At 47.4% G+C, this 12,046-nt stretch overlaps 1 protein-coding gene across 1 annotated transcript in view; it reads right to left on the reverse strand.

Moving 5' to 3' along the window:
* PIK3C2A (phosphatidylinositol-4-phosphate 3-kinase catalytic subunit type 2 alpha) overlaps window positions 1–12,046 on the reverse strand; it is an 852,450-nt gene that overhangs the window by 159,740 nt on the left and 680,664 nt on the right.

A 12,046-nucleotide genomic window follows, 5' to 3' on the forward strand; every position in this document is an offset into this window, starting at 1 on the left:
TGCCGGAAGCGTGAGACTTCACCCTCTGCACCCGAAGCCCCCGGCTCGAGCTTCAGAGAACCTACACTACAGGGAGGACTCCCAGGTGACTGCGACCTCGTGAGTAACCCGAGACGACCCCCTTGGACCTCCACAGCAACGCATGCAGAGAGAATCCAGAGGCTCCCCCTGACCGCGACTGCCTCTAACAAGGAACGCGACGCCTGGACCAAGTACTGCTCCCGCAGCCCCCAGGACCTCAAGGAACCGAACCTCAGTGCAGGAGTGACCATCAGGCGACCCTCTACCTAGCCCAGTTGGTGGCTGGCACGAGAAGCCCCCCTGTGCCCTGCCTGCACCGCTAGAGTGACCCCCGGGTCTCTCCATTGTTTCTAATACAAAACCTAATGCCTTATTTGCACACTGCACCGGGCCGCCCCTGTGCCGTTGAGGGTGTGTTTTGTGTGCCCATTTGTGTCCCCCCCCCCTTCCCCCCCCAGTGCTCCACAAAACCCGCCTGGTCTGTCCTCCGAGGACGCAGGTACTTACCTGCTGGCAGACTGGAACCGGAGCACCCATGTTCTTCATAGGCGCCTATGTGTTTTGGGCACCTCTTTGACCTCTGCACCTGACCGACCATGTGCTGCTGATGTGGTAACTTTGGGTTGCCTTGAAACACCAACGGTGGGCTGCCTATGCCCAGGAACTTAGACTTGTAAGTGTCTTACTTACCTGACAAACCAACCATTACTTACCTCCCCCACGAACTGTTGATTTTTGCACTGTGTCCACTTTTAAAATAGCTTACTGTCATTTTTATTAAAACTGTGTATGCTATTGCACTAATTCAAAGTTCCTAACTTACCTATGTGGAGTACCTTGCATTTTATGTATTTATTTCAAATCTTGAACTTGTCGTTCTAAAAATAAAGAAAATATATTTTTCTATATAAAAACCTATTGGCCTGGAGTTAAGTCTTTGAGTGTGTGTTCCTCATTTATTGCCTGTGTGTGTGCAACACATGCCACTATCTTACCTCTAAGGGGAACCCTTGGACTCTGTGCACACTATCTCTTACTTTGAAATAGTATATACAGAGCCAACTTCCTACACAGGAGTAGTGGGTTCATCTAATGTGCAAGTTGTCTTCCACTGCAGAATAATGACAAAAATGACACCATGTACAGTCAATTGAAATTGCCTCTTCTGATCCTATTTGTAGTGCACTAATTACCAGCAGGTTGGGAATGAGGAAGACCAGAACAACAGAGTAATACATTAATGTGAACCTGAAGATTAACTCAGCCTGTCACACTAATACATTTGTATATGCATCTGCACTTTCTGAATAAAATCAGCCAGTACAAGAACCACAAACCCTGCCAGAAAGATATTGGTGTGTGTATTCCCAAACCTGCAAGATAACATGCATTCTTGTGTTACTACTAACACTAACAGGTACTTATAGATGACTACTCCATTTCAGGAGTTCTTACTCCTCAGAACATTTGTTCTAGCCTGCAGCATAGAGGCATCCAAGCTTATGGTGATGATGGTCACCAGTATCCTCTGAGAAAATAGCTCAGAGCACAAGACACTCATGTTTTAAATTAATTTAATGGAATTCTCTTTTTTAGATGTTTGAATATTTACAGACTAGCAAGCAAGTACCAACTTAGACACAAATAAGCTCAAGCACAATTACAGAGCAAAGAAGAGGCATCCAATCACAGCTTCAGACCAAAACAATGCCTCCAAGACATACCTCAAGATTGGCTTTGTAAATATTACACCCTCAAATCATTCACAACTCTACAATTAAATCATAAAACAATACAATATATTGCACAATAAACTGCATTTATCAGTGTCGATTTTGATCTACATTTTTGGATTATGTATGATTTTCAGGAAGATAAATAGAGCATGCTATAATAATGGAAATGGGAGTGAAATAATTATCAGGGAGCAATCATATGATCAAATACTGGAAACCTTGTAACTCCAGTAACAAGATCATCGATTGTGCCTTGGTTCTTTCAAAATCTCTGCAGCCATTAGACACAAACTATGCTCCGGTCTCCATTAACAGATCACAACCCCTGCAATCATCCAGAAGACAACAGCCAAAGACTCTTCAAGGGAGAATGGCCTACAACAATTCCTACCAACCTCCAGGATATACTGAAGATACTGAAGAATTTGACTTCTGAAAATTCAACTGAGGAATAAGCAGTTACAAAAAAATGCCCCTGGACTCAATGAAAACCACTTTAGACCTACTGTCCTCCAAGACACAACAGACTTCCTTTGTAGTCTAAAAACATTATGAACTACTATAAACTATTACTTGAAGCCATTTTTGTGGTTGACTTGTAGAAGGCCTTCCTGAACCATAATTGCTACTAACCACTGCCATATTTCCATTACAGACACTACACATGTATCATTCAGCAGACACAGGGAACTTACCACAGCAGTTTTAAGCAACGTTTTAAAACTCTACTTGCTCATACAAACCAACTTCATCTAGACACTTAGAGCAACATCTGGGTAGCACACTTAAACACACTTATTTCTAACAACAAGGGACATTTCACCTGAGAGAATAAACTTGCTCGTAGAAGCAAGAGGCAATATAGAAGTCGTACTTTTATGTAGATCCTCCTCCTCTCCATGTACCTTTATCAGTTTCAATTTCTTTTTGGAAGTACTGTCCAGGAAAGGTCAACTTCAATCCTTTGCACCTTTAATTTGTGTTTGCAGGACAAATATAATACATAGACACTCCAGGCATTTGTGACCATGGTCTACCTTAGGTTGATCAATCTGGCAATTGTGATTAGTGGCTGCAGTTTACATCTGGTGGATCTGTCCTCCAAATGTAGGTACTGTCTTCTTACAGAAAAAATCCAGGTTTGTCAGACAGAGTGCAAACCTTGACCCCAGCATCTTGAAGCAACACTTAATCTCTGCATTACATGGCTAGAGTCCATCTTTGGTGGAACAATCTCTAAATAAGCAATGTGGCTTCTTGTGATTGAAGGCCATGCTCTGAAATAAATCTGCTCTTTTCCAGTAAGCCAACCAAGGACAGTGTCTGCTCTGTGTTAAGTGGTTGGAACGCACACAAAAAACTGCTTCTCTGGGCTGAATTTGTTCTTTATAGAACAGACCTTTAAACATTAGGTGTACTTGCATGTGGCCAAAGTCTTATGGACTGGTCTTACATATGAGGGACCCTAGTCAATAAGGACCTTAGCCTAGGTAAGAAAGATTGGTCTGTCAACCATGGACCTACACCATTAAAGGTTGCAGTCCATGTTAGACAAACCTGTCCAGCAAATGTTAACCATGTACAGCCAAAATCCACGCTTGGTATACAGGCCCACATGTGGTGGACCAGGATGACAAAGTTAGGAGACCCAAGAGGAAGACACAAGGACAGACCACAGGTCCACATGTAGAGGACCGGGATGCCAAAGGTAGGAGACCCAAGAGGACGACAGCAGGCAAGACCACATGGAGCAGCATTTCATGTTGAGTTGACCTGAAATGCAGCTGTGACTGCTTGTAGAAATGGGCCATGTTTGATAGAGCTACATAACAGTCTGTGATGCTTGGGATTATTTGCCTCATTAAGCAGACTGGCAAACAGACAATTAGCGAGGACATGAGACATGCTTGGGTAGTTGGTTGAATAGCTTCATTAACTGGGGCAATTTGTGAAATGTATTATTCTGAAGTGTACCCTGAAACACCCTCCACAATAACGATTTTCTAGAGAAAACTCTTATACTTATTGTGATATGAAGAGTTGATTTGAACATTCTACATAACAAATAGGAATACTGTCTTTGGAATGCAACTGGTATCATGGTTTGGCCATTGCAGCTTGGTATTAAGAAATAATAGATCCTTGGATGGGTGACTGAATCAAGCATAGGCAGCATTTCAATATATTGTTTACAGCTTTTTTCAGTGCCCATGAGACAGAGATACAAAACCACACACACACACAAATATACCAACCAGCTTGGTTGTGGAGTTTTTGAATGGCATCTGTGTGAGGGGGTAAACCACACAAGTGGCGACTAATAAGGAAACTCAAGTCCAGGAAAACACTAGGAGTATTTGATGCAATGTCTAACCCAGTATCATCACCCTTTACCATGCCATCTGCAACTGACAGGACTGGAACAAGTAAATAGTTGGATACAAGAGTTATGAAACAGACATTAGCCAGTTCTTAGATTTGAATGAGGTACTAAAGGTTAAGCTGTAAGTGTGTAGGTTGACCCTTCACAGGGTCACTGGTAAGTTGCAGGTATGAGTCAATGGCACCTCCTCCTGATACAAAAACCAAGAATCCCTGGAAAGAACAAGCCACGTGAGAATTAAAGTTAAAAGACACCTTGAAGAAGTCCCTTCGGTTTCCTGATCATACCCACTACTTTAGGAAGGCAGCTGCACCCCATTATTGCCTGTAATCTAGTTAATGCCTTTGCCAATATAGCAAGGCCAATATAGGGTCTCTTCTAGCAGTATCTATTATACAAATGTTTAAATGAAGGTGACTGTCACCTAAGGGATGAATTTCACTGCGTTTGTCAAACATCAGACTTGTACGAAAAAGTGAACCATGTGATTCATTAATGCTTGGAACCCACTTTAGAGGCAATAATGTAAAGAAGGAACTTGCTGTGAGTTTATTCAGTCACTTCGACTGTCGGGAATTCTGGCCAACTTAAAAACTGTTTAAGATAGTGATGTTGAAAGTCATTCCGTTGCACACAGACTCTTTAGGTACTGCTACAGAATTTCAGTGGGTTTGATGTCTCAACTTAGCTCAGCCATTACAAAATCTTGATTCTTTTGTTTTTAGGCCACTGAGTTGTAAATGTATTGATGCGTTTTGAATCACTGTCTTGTTGTATGATCCAAGTTCAGGTATGTTTTAGCTGTTGGCAGATGGTCTCAAATTTATTCTCTAGTATCTAGTGATACTGAAATTAATTCACAGTGAAATCAATGATTATAAGGCATTCAGGTCCTGTGGTTCCAGACCAGGCCCAAACAACCACACTACTACCGCGTCCTGGTTGACAAGAGACTTTTCTAATGATATGCATCATGTGGGTTTCACCAAACATGTTTTTCAGTAATACACCCAAACACCTTCGCTTCGCATTGTTAGACATGTAAGTCCCTGAATGCAGCTTTGGTGCTTTTTGCATAGCAGCATTATACAGTATGAATCTAGGCGTGATTTGAAGTAACACTGATTCCTCAGCAAATTTATACATAGTTTTTCTAAATGTGGAACAATTAACTTTTTTCCATTTTATTTTATTCAAACAGATGAACAAAGCATCGGACATACAATGTAAGACCAGAAATAACATCTTCTGTCATGCAGTTCTGGGATTAAACACTATGGGGGTCATTCTGACCCTGGCAGTCCAAGACCGCCAGGGCCACGAATGACGGAAGCACCGCCAACAGGCTGGCGGTGCTTCCAAGCCCATTCTGACCGCCGCGGTAAAGCCGCGGTCAGAAAACCGGGGCCGGCGGTTTCCCGCCGTTTTTGCCCCGGCTGGGCGAATCCGCCAGGGCAGCGCTGCAAGCAGAGCTGCCCTGGGGATTCTGACCCCCTTACCGCCAGCCTGCTTCTGCCGGTTTTCACCGCCAGGAAGAGGCTGGCGGTAAGGGGTGTCTTGGGGCCCCTGGGGGCCCCTGCACTGCCCATGCCACTGTCATGGGCAGTGCAGGGGCCCCCTAACAGGGCCCCATGAAGCTTTTCACTGTCTGCCTAGCAGACAGTGAAAAGCGCGACGGGTGCAACTGCACCCGTCGCACCGCTGCAACACCGCCGGCTCCATTCGGAGCCGGCTCCTGTGTTGCAGCCCCCATTCCCGCTGGGCCGGCCGGAGCTAACTTGGTTAGCGCCCGCCGGCCCAGCGGGAATGTCGGCAGCGGTCTTTTGGCCGCATGGCGGCCGATTGGCGGTTCCCGCCTGGCGGGCGGCTACCGCCGCCCGCCAGAGTTGGAATGAGGGCCTATATGTTGTGATCAGCAGTATTTGGGTAGCATCGGAACAGCATCGTTGCAGTGTGTATTGTCCATGAGCTTATGTAAGGCAGCGGTTGGACAGCGTGATCAATGGGATAAGGTGCTGTATGCCTTCTAGGAGCTTTAACTGGGAAGAACTGGGAGGTGTGGCTCTTTAATGCGTTTTAGGAGCACTGCACTGAGGGGGAAGATATTAGGCTTTAGTTACTAAGTAACGAGGATGGGGACGATGGGTATTCGTTCTAGGGGTATCAGGGCTTCAGGTTGGTGGGACTGTGGGGGAGAGGGTCTGCCTACATGAGCTGTGAGCCTCACACCTCCGTTTTCTGGTAGGAAGGAGTTAAAATGATGGGCACAGGGGGATTTGAGTGTGGTGAATTGTAGGGGGTACCCTGTCTCAAGGTGGCATTGTGTAGTCTCGGGATGCTTGTGAAAGTGGGAAAGAATCGTCGGCCAGCGGTTGGACATGGGACGGCAGCGGAGGCCATGTATTTCTCCACTACGCAGAGCCTCCTCTTCTGACACCCCCCATTTGTTCAAGGCACCTCTCCAAGCCTTCACTGAGGGTGGGGAGGGAGCCAGCAGAAGTGCTAATGTTACAAAGCAGGATTGTACTTCATTGGTTTTTTTTTAACTTTTGAAGATACCAGGAGCGCAGGCCTCCCATGTATGGAGGTCATATAGTTCTGTCACTTCCCTCAGTGATTCATGGTTCGTGGACCAATAGTGATGAAACGTCGAGCAGGCCCACAGCATATGGCAGAGGTCATCATCCTTTTTGGGGCAGCACAGGCCTTTGAGTTGCGCTGTGTGGTAGTACCTATTCAATCTGGCTGGTGTTAGGTATGCCCTGTGAAGCAGGTGGAATTGAACGTTCTTAAGGCGAGAGTTACGGGAGACTCTCTTGGGGTGTGACAGTGCTATCTCCCATTCCTTATCCCGCAGTTCCCTGCCTAGGTCCATCCCCCAACAGCTTCTGAGAGGGGTCAGTGTAGTGTCTAAAATGGCTATAGTGGCTCTGTAGTCAAGTTATGAGATGTTGCCTGGGACCCATAGTGTATATTGCCTGCATGAATGGATGTGGCGGCGGCTCAAAATCCACAGGCCCCCATAGTGGCGCGCAGTTGTTGGTAGGTAAGGAATTGCCCTGGTGGTAAGGTGTTGTCCACGGTGAGCTGGTCAAATGTGAGTAATTCAGAATCTGAGTATAGGTCTCCAGTTGAGATGATAGCATTCGCTGTACTGGCCTGGGAACTGAGGAAGGCCCACCAATGGGATTTTGGGCGTGTATCCAGAGAGTCAGTGGATATGTAGCATACAGGTCCACGCTATCTCCGCTTGTAGGGGCCAGGGGGAAGCAGGGGGGTGAGCTTGGGGAATAATAGGCTGCAAATTGTAGTCATGTCTGGGGGACCGTGGGGGCCTGTGGCCTCACCCATGTATCTGCCAGCCAGCCAGGGTGCCAGCCACTGCAGCTGTGCCGCTAAGAAATAGCCTTCGAAAAAAAGGGCTCCTAGTCTGCACTGGTCTGATAGTAATTGTAGTTTTGAGAGGGCAGCTAGGAGTTGTTGCGTGCCCCAGATCATGGAGCCCAATAGGCCATCTATCTCCCTGAAAAAGGCACGGGGGACAAGCGGGAGACTTGCAAAAAAAATGTAGCTGCCTTGGGAGGATAAGCATCTTAATGAGCGCTATCCTACCTATGGGGGCAAGGGGGACAGACTGCCAGAATTCTATCTGCGCTCGGATGCTGACAAGCACCCTGTGGAGGTTGCCATCAGAGAGGTCCGTCGGAAAGTGGTAAAGACGGACTTCCCAGGTAGCGGACTGCCTCTGGGCTCCATCGAAGATGTGTCTGGCCTACTATAACATCGTGGGGTGGAGCCTCAGAGTGCAGAGGATAAACTTGGGATTTGGCCCAGTTGATTTGGAGGCCGGAGACAGCTGCAAATTCATCCACTGTGTTGTACAGTGGGGTGAGGGACATTTATGTGTCTTTAAGAAACACTAAAATGTCATCAGAGTATAGTGAGACTGTGTGTACCTGGTCTGACAATGGGATGCTGCATTGGCGACCCTCCATTTGCAGACGGAAGGCTACAGGCTCCACTGCCAGGGCAAATAGTAGGGGAGATATTGGAAAGCCCTGTTGGGTGTCCCATTGGATGGGAAATGAGTTGGAGACCAGGGGGCCCAGCCGTACCTGAGGGAGGGCTTGTTGTACAAAAGGTGGGTAAATGCTAGGAGTCGCTTCCTGATTCCCATGTGGGCTAGCACCTGGAAAAAGTAATCCCAGGATAGTGTGTTGAATGCTTTCTACATGTCCAGGATGAGCGCCACAGCATTGGGGACTGAGTGTCCTGGACGTTGAACAAGCGGCAAAGATTTTATGATGTCTTCCGGGCAAGCGCAAAGCCATTTTGGTTCACAAGTATCTGAGAGAAGCGGCCTCCCAGGACTTTACCTAGTAGTTTATAGTCCGCCCCTAATACAGCTATTGGCCGATAGGAGCTCCTCAAGGCTGGGTCTCGATTGAGTTTAAGGACAGAGGTCAGCAGGGACTTCAGTAGGGATCCAGGCAAGGTACCCAGCTGCAGAGCCTCCTCAAAGACTGTCACCAGGCGTGGGGGCGGTTTGGACGTGAAAGTGGAGTAGAACTCCATCAAGGCCTGGGGATTTATTGCAGGCTAGTTCCTTGATGACCTGGCGGACCTCATGAACCAGGGTGTTTAAATCGGTCTTGGTGGCCGGGGGATGCTTGGGATGACGTTCAGCGATAGAAAGTCAGTGCGGGGTCTTAGGGGAAGCGTAATCAGGGCACTGTATATATGTGTATACTACTGAGTGAATTCCTGGAGTATTGCCAGACCGGGAGAAGATCTCTGATCGGGGTGGTGGTTGATTGTGGGAAATGAGGGCTTCTTGAGTCTGGATACGTTGTGCAGTAGTGTCTGCTCGGACCTCAAGGTGTCTGTCTAGGGCTGCCAGCCGTGTCTCGGCCTCACCTATCTTGCGCCCCAGCGTTCTGCGGACACCTTTCATTTCTTTAATATATACACCCCATGTGACAACCCTGAAAGAATTCCACTCTATAGTGCGGCTTCCGGCAACATTTTGGTTGTCTACAAAGTATTGCTGTATGTAGGTGTTCTGTATATTTTGGAAGGAGGGATTGTCCAGCATATCTTGCTGGAGGCACCAAAGAGGAAGTGGGGGTCGTGGGGTAGCCATCTCAGGTCCACCACATGTGCTGTGTGATCCATCACAATTCTGCCTAAACAGTCAGAGTGTCTTACCATGGTGACTAAGTATAGTGATAGAGCTCAGAAAACAGCCCAGACCAACTAAGTTGATGGGGTGCAGAGTACGAGCAGTAGAGTTTGTCCATGGGGAATAGTGTGAGCCATAATTCCCTAAGGGACCAGTTCTTCACCTATGTACGGAAATGTATCGCTTGCCAGCTGGGAAGTATGCAGTGTAACTAGGACACTATTATAGTCACCCCTTAGTAGCCCAGGGAGATGCATCTTAAGTGCTATGAGTCCTAATAGTCGTTTCCAGAAGAGATGCTGGTCTACGTTTGGAGTGTAGATGCTGCCCACTAATAGTGGTTTTCCATTCAGTCTACCCTCTAGCAGTACAAAGTGCCCCTCTTTGTCAACGATAACCCCCTTTCCTGAAAGGGGAGGGCCTCACCCAGATCAGAGCCCCCTGGGTGTATGTGAATTAAGTGGTGGCGTGAATGGTCCCACGTCAACGGTGGTGTAGTATTTGCAATTCTTCTGCAGGGGTGTGCGTCTCGTGCAGGAGTATTATGCTGCCGTTTTCACAGCATACATATGAATAGACTGTATATTGTTTTCTTGCTGAGTGCATACCTCTTACGTTTTCGTGAGGAAACAAATGTTCGTGGCTGTATGCATGCAAGGGTTGCATGATGGGGAAAAGAGAGTGGGGGCCTGTGTGGCCCAGATCTCGAGTCCGAACCTGCAGATAAAGCCATCAAACGCTGGTAAGGTGAGTACTCAGTGCGTAGCCAGTTTAAGGGGGAGGGGTTAGGTATAGCATGGGTAGTGTTATACATAGGGTACAATTAACAAGGAGAGCACTACGCAATGGGGTTGGTGCCCAAATTGTAGATGAACAGTGTCAGCTATCTCAGTAGGGGGTTCAGGTGGCTAAGACTGCGGAATGGGATTGCTTGTGGGCCACTCATGTTTCTGTAAGTATTTGTGCTGATGGCGCAAGAAGAGCAAATGTGCCTTTGTGGGTGGGGGTTGTTCCTGAGCAGACAACTGGTGATTTTGTACTGCTTAGTTCTATGATGTAAGTTGTTGGCAAACTAATACGCAAGCCGCTGGTTAGCGGGAAACATAGCATAGTGCGTGTTATACTCGTCTTGGATTGGGCGAGGGTCAAGTGCCCACCCCGCCCCATCTGTTGGTTGTCAGTTCAGTTGTAGTTATGAGAAGATGTAATAGGTATCACTGGTGACTGACAAGCATCTTTAAATCAGTCCATCTGGTGTCTGCAGTGTGACAACTGGAATTGTTGGGAAGTTTTGAGGCATATTGGTCTAGTCCATTGAGTCCTCGTCTGACAAGAAGAAGTGGGGTCATGTGTCTCTGTCCAAGAAGGGGTTCATGGCACCCAAGGTGGCCTTCGCAGTCAGCGTCACTTTTCGTTCTTTGATTATTTGTTACAGGTCCGGGGCGACGGTTGCTGCTCTCTGAGGGGTCTTCTGCTTCTGTTGTCTGGCTGTTCGACACTGTCGTCGGTGGGACGGTTCAGGGAAATCTCCAGTAGGGCATTTGATTGGGCCATTTCATGTTTATCCAACCAGTCCTCTGCCTCAGTCGGGTTGGTGAAGAAGTGACTCAGTTTGCGATGATCTTTAAGTGGGCTGGGAAAAGCAATGAATCCTGTTTACTGAAGGCAACGTTTGACTGCCTGAAAGGCGGTGCGCTGTTGTTGGACCTGCCTCATATACTCTGGGAACACCATCACTGTCTTATCCTCATAATGCAGTGGTGCTGCCATCTTGGCCACCCGGAGGATGGTATCCTTGTCTCGAAAGTGTAGGAGCTTGGCAAGCATGGAGCAAGGCGGAGATCCCAGGGGTGGGCAGCGGGCCAGAACCTTGTGAACCCTCACCAAGGTGTAGAAGGTCATGAGGTCTGTGCTTGAGGTAAAGGATTTGAACCAGGATTCAAGGAAGGACACGGGCCCTGTCCCTCTGCCCTTTTGGGTAGCCCAATTATCCTGATATTGCTCCTGCAGGAGCGTCCTTCAGCGTCATCCACCAGCTGCGGAGGTCCAACAGTTCTACTTGTTGTTTCGCTACCTGTGATTGTGGTTCAGTTAGTGTCTTTTCCCCCTTGGTTACATTGTCCACCTTTGCAAAGGAGACTAAGCTCCGTAGCCAATGTTCCCAGTTGTGTCTCCATGGACAGTCTGGATTGCGCAATTACCAGTGGATGGGCCCAGGGCTGCCGCTCATTCCTCCTATCGGGCCCCTGTCTCCGATCGCTGCACTCGAGCGATCGGCCCACGACGATCTCCTAGTTTGAGGGGCGGGGAGGGGAGCTTAATCTGGTAGGTCTGGAGCAGTTCTGCCTCGTCTCTAGCAGGGCCATAGCCGGCTTCCATCCTACTAATCTCTGTGCCATTGTCATGGCTAGTTAAGGTGTCAACACCGAAGCAACCACGCCGCTCCCAGCCACGACTTTCTGGTGTCTCTCTCTATGCAGCAATCTCCCTTTCCACCTTTTGTACAGATACGCTACTTAAAAGAAACATCTTCTCCTATCCACGTATTTCTCCTAAAATCTCTTTGAAGTTACCACTTGAGAGCATGCCCAAAGCTAGTGTAGGAACCATTGCTAAGTATTATTCTTGTGAAAGTATATTCAGAAAGCTGAAAGAGGTATTTTGCTTGTTATCAAAGAAGCAGGTATACAAGTGTCACATGCTATGATTAACTACATAAGAAAT

The sequence above is a fragment of the Pleurodeles waltl genome, chromosome 3_1, assembly GCF_031143425.1.
Source record: "Pleurodeles waltl isolate 20211129_DDA chromosome 3_1, aPleWal1.hap1.20221129, whole genome shotgun sequence".
Classification (NCBI taxonomy): Eukaryota; Metazoa; Chordata; class Amphibia; order Caudata; family Salamandridae; genus Pleurodeles; species Pleurodeles waltl.